The sequence below is a fragment of the Mastomys coucha genome, unplaced genomic scaffold, assembly GCF_008632895.1.
Source record: "Mastomys coucha isolate ucsf_1 unplaced genomic scaffold, UCSF_Mcou_1 pScaffold5, whole genome shotgun sequence".
In the NCBI taxonomy this organism is placed as follows: Eukaryota; Metazoa; Chordata; class Mammalia; order Rodentia; family Muridae; genus Mastomys; species Mastomys coucha.
The window spans coordinates 81,447,667-81,471,560 of record NW_022196911.1 but is presented as its reverse complement, the minus strand read 5'-3'; the positions used below and the strand labels follow the sequence as shown (position 1 = coordinate 81,471,560).

General features: G+C 44.1%; 1 protein-coding gene and 1 long non-coding RNA gene across 13 annotated transcripts in view; one reads left to right on the top strand and one right to left on the bottom strand.

Moving 5' to 3' along the window:
* Bcas3 (BCAS3 microtubule associated cell migration factor) overlaps window positions 1-23,894 on the bottom strand; it is a 484,435-nt gene that overhangs the window by 137,837 nt on the left and 322,704 nt on the right. The window lies entirely within an intron of this gene.
* LOC116078973 lies at window positions 13,178-21,716 on the top strand. The gene is made up of 3 exons (XR_004113692.1): window positions 13,178-13,346; window positions 18,958-19,041; window positions 21,593-21,716. It is a non-coding gene; the product is annotated as an uncharacterized LOC116078973 (long non-coding RNA).

Genomic DNA, 23,894 nt, shown 5'->3' with positions numbered 1-23,894 from the left:
GTAAGAGTTTGAGCATTGCCCTCTACCAGGCTCAGGCTCCCATTGTGAGACCTCAAAGATGAGGTTGAAAGGCCTCCTTCCAGGGCGCTTCACTGTGATGGTCCAATTGACCTTATTACACAGACAAGGGGCAGATGTTGGGAACCATGAGAACCCTGAGATAAACATCCTGCCCCAGCTAATTGAGAACCCTGAGATTAACATCCTGCCTGACAATCACAAGGATGAGAACCCTGAGATTAACATCCTGCCCAACAATCACAAGGATCCGGCTTGGCCCTGAGAAAAGAACATTCACGGAAATCCACCCCCTCCCCACCTGTCATCCACCCCCTCCCCACCCGTCACCCCGGAGTTCAACCCCAGAAGATTTTGTAACCTTCCATCTCCCTCTTTCCTCTCCTCCTCCCCTCCAAGATTTTTGCTTTAAATATGCTCAGCTCCACTAAGTAAACGGCTCTTGACAAGCAATGCTTCCTTGAGTCCTGTTGTCTCTCTCGCCCATTCTTTATTCACAGGTTGTGACTCTCCTCGATCCCCCGAATAACTTTACCTGCAGGCTAGGTCAAAAATTAAATTATATACTAAAGAAAACTTCCTTACAGGTGTGCCTAGCCATTTGGGTTTTAGTTAATTCCAGATTGTAATCAAGTTGATGAACAAAATAGCCATCACAGGCCCCTAACATAGCTCTGCCATTCTGTACTGGAACAGCATTCTCAGCACTGATTATTTAAAATTAAAATACTGATGAACTCTGGAAAGTGTTGCATATGCTTGATATTCCTTAGTGTCACATACTCAGGCAAGATTCAATTATTTTATAAAAATTAAAAAGCACACTGATCTAACTCATATAGAAATCTGATTTTAAAAATTTTGAGATACAGTCTCCTGTAATCCAGGCAGGCCTCAAACAACCCTGAAGCTCTGGTCCTCCTGTACCTGCAACTGCAGACTTACAGGTATGCACCAGGTTTTATGCACTCACAACCAAATCCAGGGCTATGCATACAAAGCAAACACTCTAGCAACTGGGCCACTTCCCTCAGGTTTCTTTCATCTTTAATAAATTATACAATTTATGCTTACCAAAGAATCATTGGGTGTATATTTACTGCTAAACTCATCAAGTTGTATACATTAAAGATGTACACCTTGCCAAGTACAGCAGAACAAGCCTTTCATCCAAGCACACAGGAGGCAGAGGACACAGATCTCTGTGAGTTCCAAGCCAGCCTGTTTTACACAGCAAGTTCTAGTCCAGGAAGAGCTATGTAGTGAGGCCCTGTCTAAAAGATGCTTCCCAACCCACCACCCCCCCATAAAAAAATTAATAAAGCAATCTTGTCTCAATAAAGCAGCGGAGATTTTTTAAAAAAATGTTAGGTCTAAAGATTGTCTTCAGAAGATATTATTTGTTACCTTTCTGCTGCTGTGATAAAAGTCCATGCCCAAGGGCAACTTAAGAAGGAGAGAGTTTATTTTGGCTTACGGGACAAGTTCATCATGGTGGGGAGGCATGGCAGCAAGGGCAGACATAATGGCAGGAGAGGGAAGCTGAGAGACCACATGCTTAACCACAAGCAAGAAGCGCAGAGCATTCTGGAAGTGCAATGGCCTTTAAACTCTCCAAGGCCACCTACAGTGATGTACTTCTTACAGCCAGGACGCTTCTCTCCAAATGGCATCACTAATTAGGGACTAAGTGTTCCAATGCTGGAGACTATAGGGACATTCTCACTCAAACTACCACAGAAGAAACAGAGGCTACTGAAAGGAGACAGTGGGAAAAGCAAGACTCTTTGCAGGGAAAAAGTTCAAGTGCAGATCTTAAACTGGTTGTCTATTTTAAAATTATTGTTGTTGTTTTCTGAGGTAGGGTTTCTCTGTGTAACTCTGGCTCTTCTGAAACTCACAGAGATCCACCTGCTTCTGCCTCCCAAGTGCAGAGATTAAAAGGCATGTGCCACCACTGCCCAGCAAGGTTTATTGACTATTACATTTTATCCACCATTAACAAAGAATTGGCTGTGGCTGATGGCTACAACAAGCATACAGGTTGGTCCTGGGCTCCTGACTTTTTGCCTCAACCCCCATGTCCAACCAAAGCCCATAGATCTTCCATCTCCTCCTCGCTTTTTTTCTTTATATCCTCTTGCCTTAGTCTCCTGAGTGCTGAGATGACAGATGTGTGGCACCACCTGGCACTACAGAGCTTAAAGAACAGCAGCTCAAACGTGTTCCTTTCAATGCCATGGTGTAGTGAAAAGCCTATGAATTTGAGTCTCTAGAACCCAGCTTCAAAGTCTGTCCCTACTATATGTCCTTTATAGGCTCAGCCTTCTTATCTATGAAACAAAAAAACATTATTCTATCTGGCAGGATTACTGTGAAAATAAGAAACTACACACTAATGGTCAGGGCCTCGTGTGTTTGTGTGTGTGTGTGTGTGTGTGTGTGTGTGTGTGTGTGTGTGTGTGTGTGTGTGTGTGTGTGTGTGTGTGTTTGTCTCTCACAGTATGCCTTGCTTTGATGGCATGCTCACATGTTCCAGTCACCCTGAAGGTATTCTTACCTACCCCCAAATATCAGGAGAATGTGATCTTCACACTGAATCCCAAGCGAAACAGACTTTTCAAAAAATATTTAAGATGCAAGGAAAGGCTTTTAGGGTTGTGAACTTTCAACACAGCAATGATGGTGCTCACACCTGAGCATTCTCTTAAAGAAACATATTCACATTTAAAAGGTCAAGTTGTAAAGTCATTTGATTAAAATAGTAATAAAAGAGTAAACATTAACCCACAACTTCTCCTTTGGCCTTTACTATTCCAAGTGTATCACCCCCTAGAGTAAGTTGCACCTTAAGACATTTTAGGATTATCTTGATTAAAATCTTTGAGTTCTTAATTTTAAGTAGGAAAAAGCTAATCTCTGAAAGCCAAGTTTAATACTTTTAGCATGATCGAGATCTTAACAGTTGCATGTTATCCTCTGCTACTCCTGAGTGACGTGCAGAAACATGATCACCAGAGGGAATGAAGCCCTTTCTGTGTTAATCTTCGAGTCACTGATAACAGAGAGATGATTAACATCAGACAGGGAAAGTAACTCATCCTCCTTAGACCACCACACTCCATCAGCATTGCAGGGCACAGAAGGCTGCTCCCTGCACTTTTAATAGCTTTTCTGAGGGGCTCAGAGCTATCAGCTAAAAGCTTTGAGGACTGAGTAAAACCAAAACCCAAACCCGGAAATCTGTAGAGCTATAGTCAGCTCACAGCCGGGCTTTCCTCTAGGGTAAACGGGTATCTTCCACAGGACTACCACTGAAATGAAGATTTGTAAAGGGAGCTGTCCTCCCAGCTAATCCAAGATGGTGGCTGTGCCGATGAACCACATCTATCAATTCTACGGTGGCTTGCACCTTCACATCTCAAAACTGAGTGGACAAAATCAGCTTGGGAGAGCTGTATCCCCATGAAGAACTTTACCCCACCATGTCTACTGCTCAGGAGAAGCTGACTTGGAGGTACACTAGATTGCTTCAATTGTCGGGGGGAAAAAAAACCTACCGATAAAAATTTAAAGTCTTAGGTTTCCAAGTGTTTGGATTTTTTATTTTCATGTCTGGACTCTGCAATATCCATTTTGACTTTGCTATTTCTAGCCCATAGAGCCGTCACGGGAGCTTGGCCTCGGCGCCCTGAGAGGAAATCTGGCTTCCACCTCTGGGACACACGTTTCAGTGCTTAAGTCTTCCTGACCCTGCCAATCACTCCTCCCAGAAGCCACAGCCTGGCTTACAATAACAGAGTATATCAAAGAAGACAGGAAAGAAAACAAGACAGTGGCAAGGTCAGTAGAGGACAAGAACATGGTGCCGATACCCCACAGAACTGGGAAGCAGAGAGCCATACACTAATGGCATCCGATGTACCCAGAAAAGGCAAGGCCAAAGTCAGCTCTAACTGCTTTAAAATCTCTGTGGGAAGTAACTATAGGACCAGACTGTGACGGAGTCAGTCAAATGGCAGTACCATTTGCAGAATCTCATAGCAGCCCACAAGTTTAAACCAGTGCAGAGTGACAATTGTCACACCCATGCCTTCTCCAGCGTGGCGGTCACCCACATACAGAAATCCTCTTGCAATAGGCACTGTACATGGAGGCCTTTGCAGGAAAGCATGCCTAGGCCATGCCACACTTGATCATAAAGTCAGCAGGATAAAGGGGAGAGCCTGGTGCTAAGAGGCTGGAGTCTGAAGTAATCTAGGTTTAAAACACTGCTCCTGCTGCATGGACTTGGGAAAGTCACTAGGGTTCTTTGAATCTCTTAGAGAATTATCTTGAGAATTTAATGTCTGGACATATGGTACATTCCTAATATATGATAGTTTATTAAAGACAGCAACATCAAAAAAGGAGGGTAACTGTGGGTGGTCACTTCCGCCTTTACGGGGGCAGCTCTCTTCTGACCCCTGACCTTGATGCAGCCTCTCAGCTACTCTCTCACACTGCCATCTGTATTTCCTGCCTGAGCTCCTTTGCCCTTATTTGCTCTGCATAAAATCACCTCTGGTCCCTTCGAAGGTTGGTCCTACTGTCCATCCACAGTGGCTCAAACACTCCAAAAGTGCTCATCTTCACTGACACATCACTAAATCATTAAAGCAATTTTTGCTTAAGGGAAGGTCTCACTATGCCACTCTCACTATGTAGACCAGGTTGGCTTCGAACTCAGATAGCTGCCTGCCTCTGCCTCCAAAGGGCTAAGATTAAAGAAGTGTACCACCACTCCCCAATTTTTGTAAGCTTTTTACAGTTGGTTATCATATGCCATCTTTTGTGATCATTTACATAAAACAGAGTATCCAGCATGGAGCTTTCTCAATCATAGCACTTAATAAAAATCAGTTAATGGAATAAATGAATATCAACTATTCTCTCTCTAGTATAAAATCTAAGGAAAAGAACATCTTGCTCTTGCCCTCCCACCTTCTCACAGAGCAGCAGCAAAATGCTGCTGGTCATCACCTCAGGCACCGCAGGATGTGGAAGTTGCCAGCAGTCCAAATTATGATAGTTGGCACACTGCTCTTTGCACCCAAGGAGTTAAATGAAGTCCTGGGGAGATAAAAATCTCTGGTTTTATTGTTTAGTGAGGCTGCCTGACAAATGAAGATCCAGCTGCAATTGGAACATTCCAAGCTCACAAGGCGCCAAGTTTTACTAACTATAATTTAACTGGTCCAACTGCTGCAGTCCAAATTCTTGTTTGGATAATCAGCCTTTGTTTGAATATGCTCACAAACAGCACAGGCTAGCATTAGCCTCTGAGTATGTCATGTGAGCTGATTACCCCAGCTCGCAGTAGCAGAAACTCATACACAGAGGAGGATTATTTTCCTGGTATTACTGTTAGCTAACATATAATCAGTACCCCCACCTCAGTCTGCATCTCTCTTCCACAGCTTCCCCAACCAACTTCTCCCCCACCTCACCCTGCCCCTCCCTCCCCACCCCCTTCAAAAGTCTTCCAAGTTCAAACAAAGTTGAAGGGTGAAAAGGTCAAGAAAGTTTCGTGGCTGTGGCTGCTTAGAGAGGTAGGCTGAGCCAGGGTCTCGCACTCAGCATCCACTAAAAGCTCAAGACTCTCATATTTCACTGTATTCCACAGCGCGCGGGCGCCTTGACACAATCTGTTTGGAATGAAATTAAGCCCTTGTTAATAAATTTTAACATAATAGAATAACTCCACCTGCCAAACCATCACATCCGTGCATGAGCAACTCAAGTGGCTAACTCATTTGTCAAAAATGCCAAATTCTCAAACTTGTCCATTTCAGACAAAAGATACTCATTTGGGACCAGTGCAGCCTGCCTGTCTGCAAGCCATTGGCTATAAATACCTGAGGAGAACTGTGGAAACCCCAAACCTATTCTGTCTTTTAGTCTTCGCCCAGCCAGTCACGGAGCCTGGAAGTCAACCCATCTGAAGTGCCTGGGACAGAGCAGGGGTGACTTAGAAAACACAGTATTACTTTTTGGTGGGAAGTTTTGAGTCAGATGTGTGGTTCTCACAATCAATGCAAAAGTTGTTGGCTGGTCAACACCACAGCTCATGGTGAGCCAGAATCATCAGCCACAGGCACATGATTGATAAAAATGACACAATCCAGGAAACTGTGAGGGAGATTGCAAGGCAACCTGAACATGGAGGTGCCCATCCCTTTCAGCAACCACTGCGAGGGTAGCCCCAGGGCACCCCAGGGAAGGACAGCCTTTTCCTCTGTAGGGAAGGTTGAGATTTCAGTCTTATTCAGCAGTTTACAAGAGTCTCCCAGTCTTTATTGAGAGATGGGTAGGAATCAGAACATGTCAGACTGCTTACAGTCAGAGCAGAGGACATGGGGAACCAAGGCAATCCCTTCTAGGTCAAAAGTCCAAAGTTCGCCTTGTGCTGCGGACACGGGACCTTGGGGAAACAAAGGAGGGAGGTGGACACCAGAAGCAGTGGGCAGAGTCCAGCAAACTCCCGAATATCTGGCTCCTCTTTCTTCACAGGGAAGAGGGTTTCTGCTGTAAGTCTGTGATTGCCACATGCTTAGACCCATGTGAGTCCTTTGTGTTGACGAGTTACATTGATTACTACCTTAAGTCACAGTACAGCTCAAGACAACGCTCCCTCTCCCTGATGTGGGTAGAGAACAAAAAGAAAAAACATAACTAAGACCCAGTTCACATTAATCAGAATTATAGAATGGCACAGCTGGAAGAAAGCTCGCCTAAACTGGAGCAAGAAAGCACCCAGAGCTAGCAGCAGAGCCAGAGAGGGGCTCTCCCAGCTCCCGAGTTAACCAAAGTGTCTTCTCTCATGTCTGTCTGGGGTCCTGCATATTACTTTATTAAAAAACATTTGCTGTTTGGAGAGATAGGATGAGAGGCAGGTTTAAAAGTTAAAGAATTTGCCGATCTTTCATTTTTAAGTTACACAAAAACAAAACAAAGACCTGGCGGGTGGGGGACAAAGGCTGCAGCTTGCCCAAAGTCCCTCGGTAAACTGGGGAGGGTTCCTAGAGCCCTGCTCCAGTCTTCTTGCCCGATTCAGGCTTCAGATTTGGAGCAGAGGGCTTATGCCTTGTTTTGGTCCTCTCTTTACTCAACCTGGACTGAGAAGATACAGCTGAAATAGAAACATTCATAGTAATATTTACCTCTCACAGAAGGCCACGCTAACATTCTATTTTAGAACTGAATGATGACCTATGAGGAGCTGGGCTGATGGGCTGGCTCAGCTATAAACTTATTTCTGCAAAAGCCATTAGCCACACAAGGATCTGGGAAACTCAGATTTTACTAGGATATCTGTAAAAGCTTGGGGTCAAAACTCTTCCCTGGGGCGCAAAGGTGTGAAGCTTCCGAGAGGAGACTTGGGTTTTCAGGACCTGCCCCATCAGCTCTAACCTTCATTAACCCACTCCACCCCCCACTTCCACTGTTCTCTTAAGAGCACAGCCAGATAATACAGAGGGGTGAGGGAAGTATTTTTAGAACCGCCTTAAGTAGTAAAGAAGTTTATCACACTCCTACTCCAAATAGTTGCCCCTTTAGTCCCCAGAGAGTGTCACTCAGTTGCAGATCATTGCAAAGCAATGACTTCTTCTAGGCCTGAAACAAACACAGAGAGAGGCACAGGGCTCCATCTGGAAACACAGTCAGACTGAAGCAAATTCCATGAAATTCCCAACTGAGACAGACAAAGTACTTTTACTAGCTTAAGTCTTGCAGGAGTGATATGTTAAGCAGATTCTCAAATAACGATAAGGAAGATACTGTAATAATGATAATAACCGTCCTTTCTGCAGGTGGCACCACAGGGGTTCAACCATGCATAAAGCAGGAAGAGGAACACTTAACCCAGACTGAAGTAGGGCTTGAAGGAACTGTCCGTCACTTTGGTCCCGGCCCCCTTTTCTTAAGACAAAGGCTCACATAATTCAAGTTGGCCCCAGATTTACTCTGTAGCCAACCTGTCTGTCCTGTTTCCACTTTCCAGTTGCTGAAGTCATAGGTACGCACCACCAGGCCTGGTTTATGTAGCATTAGGGACTGAACCTAAGGCTTTGCACACACTAGGTGCCCATAGGCCTTTCTACACTTAAGAGAACACTGGTCCTGAGTTGTCAGAAGTTAGGGGTGTGTACCAGGGACTGTGAAAAAATGTAACATTCCAAAGAGTTCCAAAACTAAAAGAAAAATAACCCTCCCACTCTTTCAGATAATAATATTTAGGAAAATGACTCTTTTGTTGATGTGAATCTAATTCTAAAACGCTACCTCCAGTCCCCACAGTTACACAGGATACACTCCGTGCAGAATAAAGAGCCCCTAGGCTGTATGGAACACACAGCACACTGTAAGACAGCCCACAGCCATCACTGCCTCCTTGCCTCTTCTGAAGATATGGTTCTGAAACGTCTAGCATGGTTCTGCATCTCAGGTCTAGACCTGAATGAAGGAGGGACCAGGTTAAATGGCTTTGCCACATGCAGGGCATAAGGCAGTTCTAAAATCTGTATAAACCTGGTTTTACTCTGTGAAATGGGGCAACAACAGAAATGTAATTCCTACAAATATGTATGTGTGTGTACAATATAGGATCAACAGGAATTTTTTGATTGAACTCCTGATAGCAGTTTGTGGTCTGGTCAAAAGGGACACAGTTTAGCAGCTCTCTGCTACCGCTCCTCTGCACTGGTGAGATGAGCCAATTTAACCCAGATTAGATTATATTAAAGGCATATTTATTGGGAAGCTGCTCTCTGGCAAGTTCACTGGCCCTAAGGATTGAGTCCAGGGAAGTTGCCATGGAGGCTGGGGGGAAAAGAGAAAGAAAGAAAGGGCAAGGGAGCAGAGAGAGAAGTAAAGGAGGAGAGACCAAAGTGTTTGGATTCTATAGGGGGAGCCTCTGGGGGAAGGGTAGCCCAGCTCCTGGACTGGAAAGTTCAGGGTTAGAGGAAGGGTGTGCCAGGTAGGGGCTGAGGGAGGCCTGGAGAACCTGGAGGCCGGGTCTGCTTTGATGAGTAAAATATGTGCCTCAGTCCCAAGTCCCTTGTTCAGGGTCTGAAACAAAACAGCAGTACTTAAAAGAAAAATTTAGAAGCGTAAGAAAGTGATTCACCAATTTGGACTGGGTCTGCCTCAAAAACATGATAAATTATAGTTTCCTGTGCAGGCAGCATCAGTTTAGAGATTCCAGAATGCCTACAGTCTCCATAGGTTTTCAGTATAACTGGGCTTAAGAAAATCTCAAAGAAAAACAGTAAAGGATTTCCTTCTCACTAAAACAGTTCAACTAAAGCCCAAGGTCTTCCAAATAGGAGTCAAGTGTGTTAGAGGGAGGGGGAGAAGGGTGGGAAAAGAAGAGGAAAGGGGGGGAGAAGCTAAGTGTGAGCTGCAGAAAGAGCTTGGGTTTTACCACATGCATGTCACGTCAGATGCCTAGGAATTCTGAAGGAGGAGTGAGACACCCAGAGTTGGAGGAATGGGTGGTTTTGAGCCTCCATGCGGGTGGGTGCTGGGAACCAAAGTCCAGTCCTCTGTAAGAGCAACCAGTGCTCTGACCCATCTCTCTTGCTCCAGGTTAAAAATATTTTTTAAAATTATGTGAAAGTTTCTTTTCCAACTATGAAAATAAAAGCCCAAACTATTGGCATAGTTTAAATTCTTCTGATATCGCTCCATTTAGTGGGGGAGCAAGCTGGATTTACTTGAAAAGCAGGTAGCAAAGAACTAGTATTTCCTGAATTCTCTATAGAATATTTTGACAAGACAAGAAAGTGGGACCTGGTACACACAGCTGTGGAAGCAGTCCTGTGAATGTGGCTCATTGCATCCGAACACAGATGATCAAAGCAGGAGCGATGTGTGAGGTCAGAAACGTGAACCTCTTTCCAGTGTGTAATCTAATTCATCTGAGAGCTAATAACAAGATGGCTTGTCTGTTTTGTTTTGTTTTTATAATTCCACATATAAGGAAAATAATAGACTGTGGTAAAATGCACCTTTAATCTCAGAGTTGGGGAGGCAGAGGCAGGCAGATCTCTTGAGTTCAAGGCCAGCCTTGGCTACAAAGCAAGCCACAGGCAAACCAGAACTACACGGTGAGGCTGACTTAAAAATAATAATAATAAAAGTAAAAAATCCTTTGAGCTATTGCTAATAACTAATCTATACCCTCTCTGCCTTGGTTTCCCTTTTTAAAAATAAGACTTAGTATCTTCTTCAGCTCCACTACACTAGACTGAATGAAACTTTTAGGTCCAAAGTAACACAGAGAGAGCAAACTGCTGGTAGGACCATCCAACAGAAGGACACATGAACATCTCTGAATGACTCTGGCTAGGATGCCCTGAGCTTACTGCTGCTTCTTGATCCAGAGATTAGGAATCTGTTTTCAATTAGAAACTCTAAGCTGGTAAAATATCATCCATGAAGATGCAGTTAGAGAAAGACTTAAGAATAATCAAGATGCCAAGGACGCTGAGGCGCTCTGCTCCTCTCATTCCCCCCCCTCCCCCCACTGCTGTGACTGAAATAATAAAGGCCCTTTTGATTTTATGAGCAGATCAGTGGCAGCAGAATCAAACAAGCAGACACAGAGCGATCTTGGCGCCCAGACACCATACTGAGAATCTCTGTGAGGAAGTGGACAAGTTCATGACCTTTGACACAATAGCCACTGGCTAAAACCAACACAAGTGTCAAAGGTAAACTTTAGAAGTGACTGGAATTAGATCAGTACAGGCAATTCGGAAGGACACGTGCTAAGTGAAGAGAGGTAACATATTTAGCATGTAATCTGTGCTCTTCCAAGGTCATTAGACCCAAAAGCGAAGGCAGGCATGGCCAGGAAAGAAAGGAGAAAGTCTCAGCTCTATAAAAAAAGCAAATGACTGAGCAAAGTCCACGAGGAGAGACTGGCTACAAGCACTGGCGTCCTTACTAAAGTATTCCTTACAAATTTCTTGTGAATGATGGTGAGCAAGTTGTATCTGAATTAACATATGCCTTGTCAGAACGTCTATAAATGGCCCACAGAGACATCAGCAAGCCAGGACTGAGTTCAAGCCTAGTTTTTCCCTTTGCATTTATAAAAGTAAAACAGGAGAACAGAACATGGGGTCTGTGTTCCAGCTCTGTGCTAATCAATACAGTGGCTACGAAGCTTTTGGAACAGGCCAGTCTGAGGGAAATGTACTGTAAATCTAAATATATAGTGGGCTAGAAAACTGAGCATGAAAAAAAACGAACATATTCATGAATAGTTTTTATATTGATGAAGTCTCAACATGACAGCATTTAAGATATACTGTGTTAAATGAAATATATTCTTAAAATTCACTTTGCTTAAGGTACATGTCTATAACCACAGCACTCAGGATGCAGGAACAACATAGAAAGACCCCACCTCACTCCCACCCACTCACAGAACAAAAAACCCAACCACTACCAAAGCCACCAAAGCCACCAAAACGCATGTTAAGTGTATTTAGAGAAACTGAGGCACACAGACAACTTGCAACAAAACCAAGGCCAAGGAAGTGGCAAAAAAGACAAAAATTCTTCAGCCTGGCCAGGCGGCACATGCCTTCAACCTCAGCACTCAGAAGACAGAGAACAGATTTCTGTGAATTTGAAGCCAGAGTGGTCTATTCGGTGAGTCTCAGGACTGCCAGAGCTACACATTAAGACCTTGTCTCCGGTGAGTCTCAGGACTGCCAGAGCTACACATTAAGACCTTGTCTCATCAACAAACAAACAAACAAACAAACAAGCAAGCAAGCAAGCAAACTTCCTATTGACTGATTCCATAGCTATAAGAACCCCAGCAACCTTTCAAAGCTATATATTCTCTATTCTGACTTTTCAAACCTTCCCTCCCTCTCTGGTCCTTGGCACACCCTGTAGAAGAGGCAAAACCAACCACACACTTTTTTCTGCCTATCTCAGAGTTGAGGCTGTGTCAGTTATCTACTTCAGTACTCAAAGTTCAAAGCAGAAAGAAGGGCTGAATGTTCTCATGTCCACTTAATAATGACCATGGTTAAAGACAGTTTTCACCTGGACACCACAAGTGGTGAATAAAACAGGAAAACGCCCGGCATGAGGGCACAGCACCCCAGGGAACACTGGAGAGGGATAAGGTTGACAGCAAAGTGTCCAGAACTTGATGAAAAATGCCTATAACTTTGTAATGTTTTAAGTATTTCCATTTTTTAAAAAGCTCTGTACCCTGTCATATATTGGAAGGAAAATTAATCTTAGCAAGAAATGTGTTCCACAATTGTCAAATGCAGTTGTAAAAGGGAAGGCTGCTACACTGGTATGCTTCACATCTGGAAATTGTACTAATCTAATGGGGGAAGCACCTAGCTGGCAACAGGGAAGATTGGTGTGGTGGGATACACCACCGAGGGAAACCTAGAGACTCACGGGGCCAGTCATGTTTCTCTCTCAGAGAGGGAGCAAACAGGAAAGCCATGGGAATCTACTGGAGCACTGTGACTGAAGTAACCCTCAAAACACAACACAGTCAGGCACACACCTGTAACCCCAGCAGCTGGGAGATAGAAACAAGAGGCACAGTGAAAACTCAAGGCTGGCACTAAGATCAAAACCAAAATAAAGAAAGCCAAACAAAGCTAATCATCACGGGGCAAAGGACTCTAGCTGGGGTCACGGAGTGTCCTGCTTCCCCTTATCCAAGAACACTGGGTCACAGGATAAAAATGTAAAATTACCCTTGTTGAGTTACATGAGGCAGGAGACTGACATTTTATAGGATGACTGGTCAAGCCTGCACTTGCTGATGTCATGAACTAAGGATACAGCTTCTCCACGACAGTGAACTCTGTGGTCTGACAAGCCTCTGCATGCTCTTAGGCTCACAGGTCCTTAGTTCTCATCCTTCTCCTCTGGCTCCCCAGTGCCGTCTCTTGTCCACAGTGCCACCCACTGTTTCCTCTTTTCTTGATGTATCTGTCATTTCTGCCCCATTCATTTATTAATTCCATTCAACACTCATCCCATTAGCAACATTACAATGGGTGGAACCTCTGCCACATTCTAGAGAACACTATAGAAGACCGGCTGAAAGACTGTACGAGTCATAGGGTAGGGTGGAAAGCTGCCCAACAGTGCCTCCTGATACACATGAGCATCGCAGTCATTAACACACTGCAGCCTCGGCTACCCAATAAACCCCTTGAAATTCAGGATGAGCTCGAGGGATGTGCTAGGAGGTATAGATAACTTGGAAAGACCTTATTCTTGAGTGGGTGAGTAGGCTTAAAGGTTCATATTTTAATAAAGGGTTCTTGCTTTAATCATTTTCTCCTCAAGTTCAGCAGGGATTCAGTTGGCTCTATAACGTTGATTGCTCTGGTGGGGATGGTTAGAACAGGAGAGCCCAAACCAGTCTGACAACTAACAATTTCCCTAAAATTCACATTTAGTGAATGCCAGTCTTATGCATGCACAATGGCCTCAGCCCCTCAAATTAGGGTCTTACTATGTAGCTCTGGCTGGCCTGAAACTTACTAAGTAGACCAGGCTAGCTTTGAATTTACAGAGATCTGCCCGCCTCTGCCTCCTAACTGCTGAGATTAAACAAGTATGCTCCATAGCAGCTGGCTTGTTTTCTTTACACAGTGCTGTGCAAAAGATCCCAAGCCAGGCACATCTCACAGGACCTTTTCCATGATCACAGTTAGGGGTAACAAATACCCTATGATCAGTACCCCAGCTTTGGAAGGGGCGCTCAATCTAAGGCAGTACCGTGCAGACAGGCTTCCGCTTCCCAACTATCTGAGGACGTGCCCCAGAAGTGTAATGGCTTCTTCTGCCTTCCAGTCTTGATAATCAGATTTATCTCTTAATAGCTAAAGTCATGCCTCTGCTGGTGACAACAGTTAAGAATCTTAACTTTCCAAAGGGCAGACGATAACCCAAGACTGTCAGCGTGCTTTAGAATGAGGACGCTGTGAAATGGCCCTAAGTGTCTGACAGGAGCCTTTTCTCAGGCAGCCTGAAAACGCTGAGAGTGATAATGATAATAAAAAAAAAAAAAAAACAATTCTAAGTAGGTAGAGCTTGAAAGAAAGCGTCTGGCTCTGACAGTAGGAGGGAATATTCTTAGATCTCCTTGCAAAACAGTCAGCCAGTGAGAAGGAAAGCAATGCAGAGAAACAATGGCAGTCATGGGAGTCTGCTCTGAGGGACCTCCCAGACAGTGAGTGAGTGCACATACCTCCTAGAGGGAGGACACACACCTTTCTTCCAGAGGCCCCACTTGATGAGGCTTTGCCACAGTTTTCTTCCATTTTCCCCCTGGTTCCTTGGTGGCTGCTCTGCTGTTCTTTGGTGCAGGTGTGAGAACTCTGGTGTGGATGGCAGGGAATCAGCCTCAGTCATTCTCACCACGTCATTGTTTTGGTAAGGAGGATTCTAGGGAGAGTGGCAACCTACCCCTCTTCATCCATGACCTGACTTTTCTGACTCAGATAAAAGAATCCAAGTGGGCACCGTGCTTTAACTCTCGGGGTTGTACCTAAGATCAGAGATTTTTTTTTTAAACTGTTTTATAGTAAAGACCCAAAGCTCTTCACGTGTGGATAGGTAGCTTTCCTTCTTTGCATTACTAGCCATTAAATGAACACTGAAACTGGGCTTTAAGAATGACAGTCTGTAGATTCCTGTGACTCCATCAAATACGGAAACTTCAGTTGTAATAATACACCAAGGTTTTTCTCTGAAAGTTCTGGGAATAGCAGATGTATTTCTAACTAGACCCTATTTCTTGGCCTATGTGTACCCCATGTGACCCCTCCCCCTTTTTCCTGCCCTCATCGGGATGGGAAGAAATCGTCCTTAGAAGACCTTTCCTTTTTTATATTACACTCTCATCACTGGAATTCAAGTCCTAGCCCTCTACAGCCCAAATAAGAAGTGCTTGTCACCAGGAAGGCGACCATCTAAATAAGCCGCAGTTGGATGGATGAGAAAAGGGGGCATGTCGGCCCAGAACAGCGAAGATGGTTTCTCACGGCAGCTATTTGCAACCCTCCAAGGATCTACAGGGGCTGCCCATTAAAACCCTGTTAAAACACTTCTGATGTTGTCAGCAGCAGAAAGCTGAAATAGCCCAGCCATCTCAGAGATGCTATCTGCCTCCAGCAATTCCAGTACTGTCAATACTATGAGCAGGAAGGTACAAGATAAGCAACAACCTAATTTCTACATCAAAATTTAATAGACTCTCTGAGCTGGCAGCACTGCTGATGTGGGTATGCAGAGACCAACGCAGGGGCCCCTTTGGGAGACAAAGATCTGGGTCAAGAGCTGACCCCCAAGTCTTCAATTTACCACACTGGGTGACTCAAACTCCTGCTCTATACACCTCATGAAGAACTACAGGAATGTTCTTATTCAGGATTCAGGAAACTGCTGGGTACCACTTGAAGTGTGGAATTTCTGAATAGAGTAGGGTTTGGTTTTTTTTGTTTTGTTTTGTTTTTTAAGAAATAACATATCTAGAAGATAAGCTGTGTGAGCATCACCTATCTAACCTTTACCACCCACAAGAAAAGTCCTCTATCACTGAAGGGTTTACAACTCACTTGATTTTTATACTCTAGATGTTTCTGATTATCTGTCAAAATTTCATTACAGACATCAGAATTTTAATTCTAGATACCCATTGTGGATAAACAAAGAATGAGGATGATGTCTGTTATTGGAGTCAAGTGACAAGCTGTACTGATCAACAGGATGCACATGGTAGATGCAAGGAGCCTGATATCATCGTAATGCCCTCCATAGACATATATATTAAAGCACCCACTCCCTGGTTGGTGGCACTGCTGGTGGGAAAGTTATGGAATATTTAGGAGGCAGAGCTTGCTTTGATGTGTCAGAGCCTTGCCCTACTGCCTGTTCTCAATGTCCTGTGCTGAGGGAATGTGACTCTTTGCCCTACTGCCTGTTCTCAACGTCCGGTGCTGAGGGAGTGTGACCATGATGGAGTGTGACCATGATGGAGTGTGACCAGTTACTTCCTCTCCTCCTTCCAGGCCTTCCTTGCTCTTGCAGACATAAACCCCTGGCACAGTGAAGCAAAATAAACCTTCTTCCTCAAGCTGGCCTATCTAGAGTGTCCTGACACAACAACATGACAGTCAGTAACACAGAGTAGTAACTCTTTTTAAGTTCCCTGTGCCTAACCTGGGGTGGGAAGTAGTAGGAAGGACATATCCCTATTGGCACTGATGAAACTGATGAAACCAGGGTATAGGTACATGGGGACCCATGGCAATCCTAGCTGAGTTCCTGACCTCACAGCACATGGAGACCTGGGATGTTATCAGATAATATAAGAGGTGCTTTTTAAAAAGATTAAACAAAACCAAAACTATGTGTACTTGTGTATACTGGGGTTGGGGATTTTGGAGACAGTAGCGAACCACCTGATGTGTGTGCAGGAAACCAAACTTGGGTCCTCTGCGAGAGGCATGTATGCTCTTAACCATGGCACCATCTCTCCAATCCCCAAGAAGTAGCTGTTTTATCACAAACAAATTAGGAGACTAGAATGAAGACATTAAGCCTATCAGCAGGACATCTTTTTTACCTAACAAAAAAAGCCAGGCTTTTTGAAACACCCTATAGATCTGACACTGACCCTCTTTAGTGAGAAGTGACCCAGCAGCAAAATAAAGAAAAGCAACACAACTCCCTGCAGCTTTGCGTACAGAGAGTGCATTTCCATATACTATCTTAGACACTGAGCATATGAAGGTCTCAGACTCCTCTCGGGCTGGGTGGTGCACCTTGTCAGTTAGACACCTGCACAGCATGTGAGAGATCCTGAGTTCAATGCCCAGCATTGCAAAAAGCCCTTTTCTCTGGTTCTAAGAACAGACAGACCGGGGTGGGTATTTTCTCCTTTGTTACAAGAATTTAAACTAATCCCAACAAACTGAAGAAAATCCTCAGTCTTAAGTCTCCAGCTAAAATTCTGCCTGATTTTCTGAATGTTACTAGTAGTAGCCACTGTAGTAATGGATTCACAGTGGCCCACCCACAGAGAAATGGGAGAGGACAGAAATGGAGACAGGCTTACTGAGTCAATGAGGGCCCAGTTTTAATCTTACAGATCAACACTGGACATTTCTCCTTTAATTGCCTGGGCTCTCCTTGCCCTGGATGCTCAATACTGAAACCACAATATTAAAGGGGGAGCTACTTGGACAGGGTCAGATAATCCACAAAGTCTACCTAAACTATCAGGAACTTCTTATGGCACTATTCACACAAAGCCGTGAAAGTTTCTCAGTGATATCATGAAGTCTGCCACCAATATGTTTAAAGAAGCCTGACATTTGAACGTATAACTAGAATTTTTTATAACCACAATGAGGAACAGAAAGGAGGGAAAGCATCGGTGAATACAGGCAAAGCAGCCTGGGATGGCACATGATGATGGAAAACCTTTCTCAGACAGACCAGCCCTTCCGAGGAATCTGGCTAATGGCACCAAGTCTGAAAACAAACCAAACCAAACCTAATGGAACAAAACGTGGAAGTCTGGAGTGCGTCCAGGATTTGCCCATTCCTCCAGTGGGTCAAGTAACCACATTGGGGTGAAGAATGCTTCCATTCTTACTTCCTGTTTATCTTTTTCAAGAAAGGTTGCATATAATTTACATTATGGGGGCAAGCCAAACTGTCTAAGCCACAGTAACTTCTGAGCCACAATATTCCTCACAAATGCTTCCAAACCATTACAGAGACTGGAAGCTGTCCAGGTGGAAAAGCCATCTATTCTTTTTAGGAATCTAGACTTTTCCCTGTCATCAAAGTAGAAGATATCGTCAAAAGCTAATGGTAGCTTTCCAACATATACACGTGGTACACATAGACACATGCAGGCAAAATACCAAACACATTAAATAAACAAATTACCCAGAGTGCAGACTAGGAATGGGGGTTTTCTGGAATCTTTAAGAAATTCCTATGTGGAGTCCAGGTTGAAAATTATTGCTTTTAGAGAATAGCATTTGCAATGAATGGAGCGTGAGTGAAAAAAATTGACGGGAAGTGGAAGAAGCAACAATTCGAAGAGATGGGGAGGAGAAGTTACATGTCTATCTTTACTTTAAATCTAGCAGTTGTAGTCTGCAATCAAGTACCCTAAACCCATGGGAAGACGTGCCTCTCAGCATCACCAGCACAATGGATGCTGGTTCCCACTCCATGCAGGTATCTGACACTTTGAGAGATCTCAAATGATACATCAATAAAATTGCTATAGACCTAGAAAGGAACTAGGTGTCATCTAGTTTAGATGTTCACAAAACACGAGACTGAAAACAGAAAGAAAGCTGGGCACAGTGAAGTCTTAAGTGCTCAGGAGGCTGAGATAGGAGGACAACCCACGCCAAGGAATTGAATGCCAACTTAAACAACATAGCAAGACCCCATCTCAAAAATAAAATAAGCAGAAAAGCAAATAAAAATAAAAATAATGGAGATAGGAAGTGTCAAATGGACAGTGGCTGTGGAGTAGCAGATAGAAAAGTCAGATATGTAGACTCCCCACTCCGAGCAAAACCAACAAGCTAGTAATTGTATTTGTCCCCATGATCCTGGTGACCCCTGACATAGCCTCTCCTATCAATGTGCTCCAAAAGATGCCTGCTTCTCTCTCACTAGGGTTAAAGCACTGGGCATAGGTGAAATTTAGCCCTGTCCCCGATTCTCAGGGAGCTCAGCTAGCTCCCTAAGCTGAAAAGAATTAGATCAACTCAAGGACTGATTAAGGGAACAAGAATAATAGACAATATGTGAAATTAATCCTGGTTACTTATATTTTCTGCTCCTCTGTTCCAGTTCTCGAGTGATCCCGATTAGTCCGTTAATTTCCATCTGTTACTGGTGAAGGCGCGGCATCGTTGTGCAGGCTGCTTCTTGAGGGTGAGCTGTGCCTTAAGTACACGCAAGTGCAAAGTTTGAGCTCCGGCTAGATGCTGCTCACCACTGTTAGCACAGGGCACATTCTTCTGAGTACTTATCTCTTAGCCTTTCCTAGAAAAGCCACTAATGAGTTAATTCTAGAGACAGAGTCTATTAAAATGTTCCTATAGTTGAATGAGCTTTGGAACTGGCTTTAGAAGGAGTCATGAGAGGTTAACGAATTTCTCAAAGCACCATATAAGTCCAGCCATCACGGGCAGCCCTCTCTCCTTGCCTTCCAGTCTGGGAGACTCTGGCTGCCATCACTGGGCTTTGCTTTGTGCCACATTGCTACAGGCCTTTCTCTGAAACCCTGGGGCAGTTACAGAAGGGCAGAGGTAGACTTGAGTACCTCATTTAATTCTTTTCTGGTGTTTCCTTCCTGCCTGCTGGGAGTCAAGATCTGATACTCATGCTGCACTAAACCATAAACTGAAAACTCTAAATCTAAATTTTAATCTCTTCTCTGTCCCTCTGTCTATAATGATTTTCCAATGTTCATTATATTGGGAAAAAAAAAAAAAAAACAACCTCAAGACATTGGAGAGCCCGAGCCACGAGTTCCACAGCAGCACGAGCCACATAATGAATATGAGGCCAGTGTGGGGCTAACAAAGACAGACCCACCCCTGCTTCACATAAAGAAAAGTAAGACAGCAGAAAAGAAACAACTCCTCCAGAAACACGAAGTAGGATGGTCACGCTTTTCTTCAAGGCTCACTTTACTACATGGAAGACAGTTGACAAAGGAAGGGAAACTAACACTATGTGCTATATAGTGCTATATGTTTCTGAGGAAAATAGAAGAGCTATGATGGGTCCCTCATCAAAGACCCTTCTATTGAGTTGGGATTCTGTTCTGAAATGTAAGAGCACTTATACACATATAATAAAGCAGGAATTACTGATCTGGAAAAGAATGGAGACAGGAAGGGTGAAGAACATAGGGATATAGGCAAAATTCTTGGAGAGTGTCTAGAGAAACAAGGCTAGCCCAAATGCATTGCCTAGAAAGGGGAATCCACAAAGCCAATGCATTTACCATAGCGGTTTACAAGACCTGGAGATGCAGTAAAAACTGCAAGCAAAGTTGGTACAGTCTCACTGTGTCACAGTAGTAAAGTTTACGTTCTAGCTGCCTCACAGTGCGCATGCTCCTATGCCACAGCTAATCCAGGTCGCTCAAGACAAAGAATTTTCTTCTCTATAGACAGTGTTAGTTTCATTGATACACCTTCTTGTGTTACAACTACTTAAGTGTCAACAAAGAGGGCCTTTCCAATAGAACAGATCACTTCCTAGGTTACCATGTACATGATCTTTAAGGAGCAAATTGAAATATAAATCTGTCAAGTCTAGAATATTCCTATTGAGTATTCTCTACAAATGGGAGAACAACAGTATCCCAGTTCTTACTAACATAAGCTGCTTTGTTCCTCCTCATGGTCTCAGAGAGTATTCTTAGTCTTCACATCCTTACAAAATATTCAGACTCCTCAATGAAGTGAGTTTCCCACATTGTGGAAACACCCACACAGCAAACTGCAACAGTGAATGAAATGGATTCTAGTCAAGTCTTTGGCAACACTCTTTATTCCAAGGCCCTGCTCTGGTGGGCAGCTTTCTCTCTAAACCTATGCCCGAACATTTAACCCAGCAAACATACTCTGAGTCGCACAGGAACTGTTGAGTAGTTGATCACAGCATTCTCTGTGTGGGAGCAGACAGCTGAAATGGCAGAGACATTTTTGGGGGAAATAGCCTGGACTCAGTCTAATGCTGCAGATTCCTACTAGGCCAAGGCACTTATGCAAGACCAACCTTGGGAGAGCCTGCCCACTCTCCCTAGACACCTTTACTCCTGCACAGCATGCTATTCAGCCCGCCGCTCTTACTGGGAGCAACACTCAATTCACATTAGCTTTCCAGAAGTTACTCATCCGAGGGAGGCCAACAGAAAGGGGTTGTGTCAACCTGGACACCATAATTGCAGCCAGAGACATGAGGAATGAAGTCGAAGAGACCAGAAAAGAGTCTATCTGTCTGCCCATCCGTCCATCCATCCATGTATCCATGTATGTATGTATGCATGCATGTATGTATGTATGTATGTATGTATGTGCATACATACCTTTCTCTATCCCTCTCCCTCTCTATCTGTCTGTCTATCTATCTATCTATCTATCTATCTATCTATCTATCTATCTATCTATCTACCTACCTACCTACCTACCTTCTTTTTAGAAAGGGTTTCCTTGTATATTGCTGGCAGTCCTAGGACTAGCTTTGTAGACTAGGCTGGCATTGAGCTTACAGAGATCCACCTGCTTCTGATTCCTGAATCCTGAGATTAAAGGCATGCACCACCACTACCACCTGGCTATATTTTATTTTTAACATAGACTGATTTGCATGTGTGTACACGCACATTTGTGTGTGCAGAGGTCAGATGACAACCTCGTATATTGTTCCTAAAGGATTGAGCAGTCTACCTGTTTTGTTTTGTGTTTAGGACAGGGCCTTTCATTGGCCTAGAACTCACTACACTGACTGGGATCCTATACTGGGATTACACAAATGCTTGGCATTTCACACGCGGGTTATGGAGATTGAATACATGCCCTCGTGCTTATAAGGCAAGTATGTTACCTCTTGGCGATCTCTGGAGCACCTTAAAAAATACATACACAAATATATCTAACAAATATACTTACAATGTATGCATATGTATGTGGTATATATGTGTGTATGAGGATATGAACATACACATGGCATACATAAGCGAAGAGGGAAAAAATGGTTGCTCTCTGCCTCATTCCCTATGGTGTTTCTCACTGAATCTGTTTCAAGGGCAAGGCTGGTGGCTAGAAAGCCCTAGCAATCCCCCTGTGTGCATTCACTTTGGTGCTGGAATTACAGGGCCACGGATTTCACATCCTATGTTTGTGCGGCCATCTCGTTCATACCCTAATCCTGTATTCCAACAGCCTTCAATCACAAACACAACTGAGTGACCAACCGTATCACAGCCAAAGTAGGCAGTGCCTTTTGATTACAGAGAAGAGAAAGCAAAGGGGGGAGCTGAGGGGGATGTTCAAATCATTCCCTGTCCTCTGAGGACATGAGAAGGTCTCTTCACTGATTCTCCCCTCCCCCCCAGCACCCCCCCATAAGTGGTCTGAAGGCAAGAAGAAATCCTTTTGGTTTTGAGGAATGAGGGCTATATACCCCTTCACTGTCCTGTGAGGAACCCATCTGCCAGGAAAGAAGGAAGTCGTGGAAAGTACTCCCTCAGTACTTCTGGTTGAGGGATGGCTCGGGCACTAGGAGCTGAGAAGGCCCTTTGGCTCCAGGCATTCAGCATCTAATTACTCATCTAGAAAAACACCTTATGATCCTCTTTAAGAGCAGCTGCTGGTCACAGAAAATGTTCAGTGATTAGTTAGTGTTCAACTTGCTGACTGAGTGGCATTGAGGCTTTTGCTTATCTGACTCTTGGCTACAAGACACGAAGACATTCAGACTTCCCCCCTTTTATTTTTCTATCACACTATATGTATGTATGTATGCACACACACAGACATATACTCACTCCATGGCAGTGTGATAGTTGAGGTCAGAGGACAACTTGCAGGAGTTCCAGACATCAAACTGAGCTCACCAGGCTTGGTGGCATGTGCCTCTAGTCACTAACCCATGCCTTTCTCTCCCTCTCGCTGACACAAGGTTTCTCTGGGAACTCATTAAACTCACTCTACAGACCAGGCAGGTCTCAAACTTGGAGATTTAGTTTCCTATGCCTCCTGAGTATTGGCTTTTTTTCTCTTGAGAATAGATCTTCTTTTGTAGCTTAGGCTGTCTTTGAACTTGTGCTACTCCTGCCTTCCCCTCTCTAGTAGCTAGGTCATAGGTTCATGATATTGTACATATTTACAAGTACTGCCTTTTAAATGCTCGCTCTTTCTTTCAAAGCTTGTCCCCAGCATTCACTCTGAATATAACTGAACACACTATGAGGGCACATTTCTAAACGGCTCCCTGAGGGAGACATCAAGAGTCAAAGAGCCACCATGAGAGGCACTGCACGTGCCCTGTACAAAGGGACCCATTCCTCTCCTTGGATACTACTTCCCCTCATGGCAGTGACTTGACACCCATTGATTCAATGAGTGCTGATAATTCTGATGAGACAGAGTTATAGTTTAGCCTTTCTACTATTCTATATTTTGGCAAAATCTGACTCGTTCTTCTTGAAACTGACAGGGACAGCTCCTAACCCTGGGTCTCGTTAGCACCTGCCCTGCCTCGGATGCAGGCTGCGTAGCTTTCACCCCAGCTCAGCATCTTTAAGAAGGAATGGCAGTAGTTCCACTACAAAATGGTGCAAGGGAGCCACCTAAAAGGGTGGGCGGTCTTCGTAAATGGACAGGAAACAGAAGATGAATATTGGGCGGATGACAGACCCCTTCACTGGCCTTCAAAATACAAGCTGTTCTATTAAACATAGGGCCATTATGCTGGCTGGCCATCCACTTTAAACCCCACAGTGATTAAAATGCTGGCAGGAAATGAAAGCTCTCTATTGAAGGTCCTTCCCTGAGGTCCTAATTTCAAACCAACTTTTACAGCAGCGCACAGGAACAAAGGGAGCCCAGTCTTCCCAGTCCTCTCTTTGTCACTTTGGACAAAGACACCCCCTCATACTCCTCAAAGAACAATGGCCTCTGTAGAGCCATAGCCATGCCAAGAATGGGCACAAACCATACAGCAACACATTTTAAAAATACATTTTACACTGCCCTTGACATTTCAGA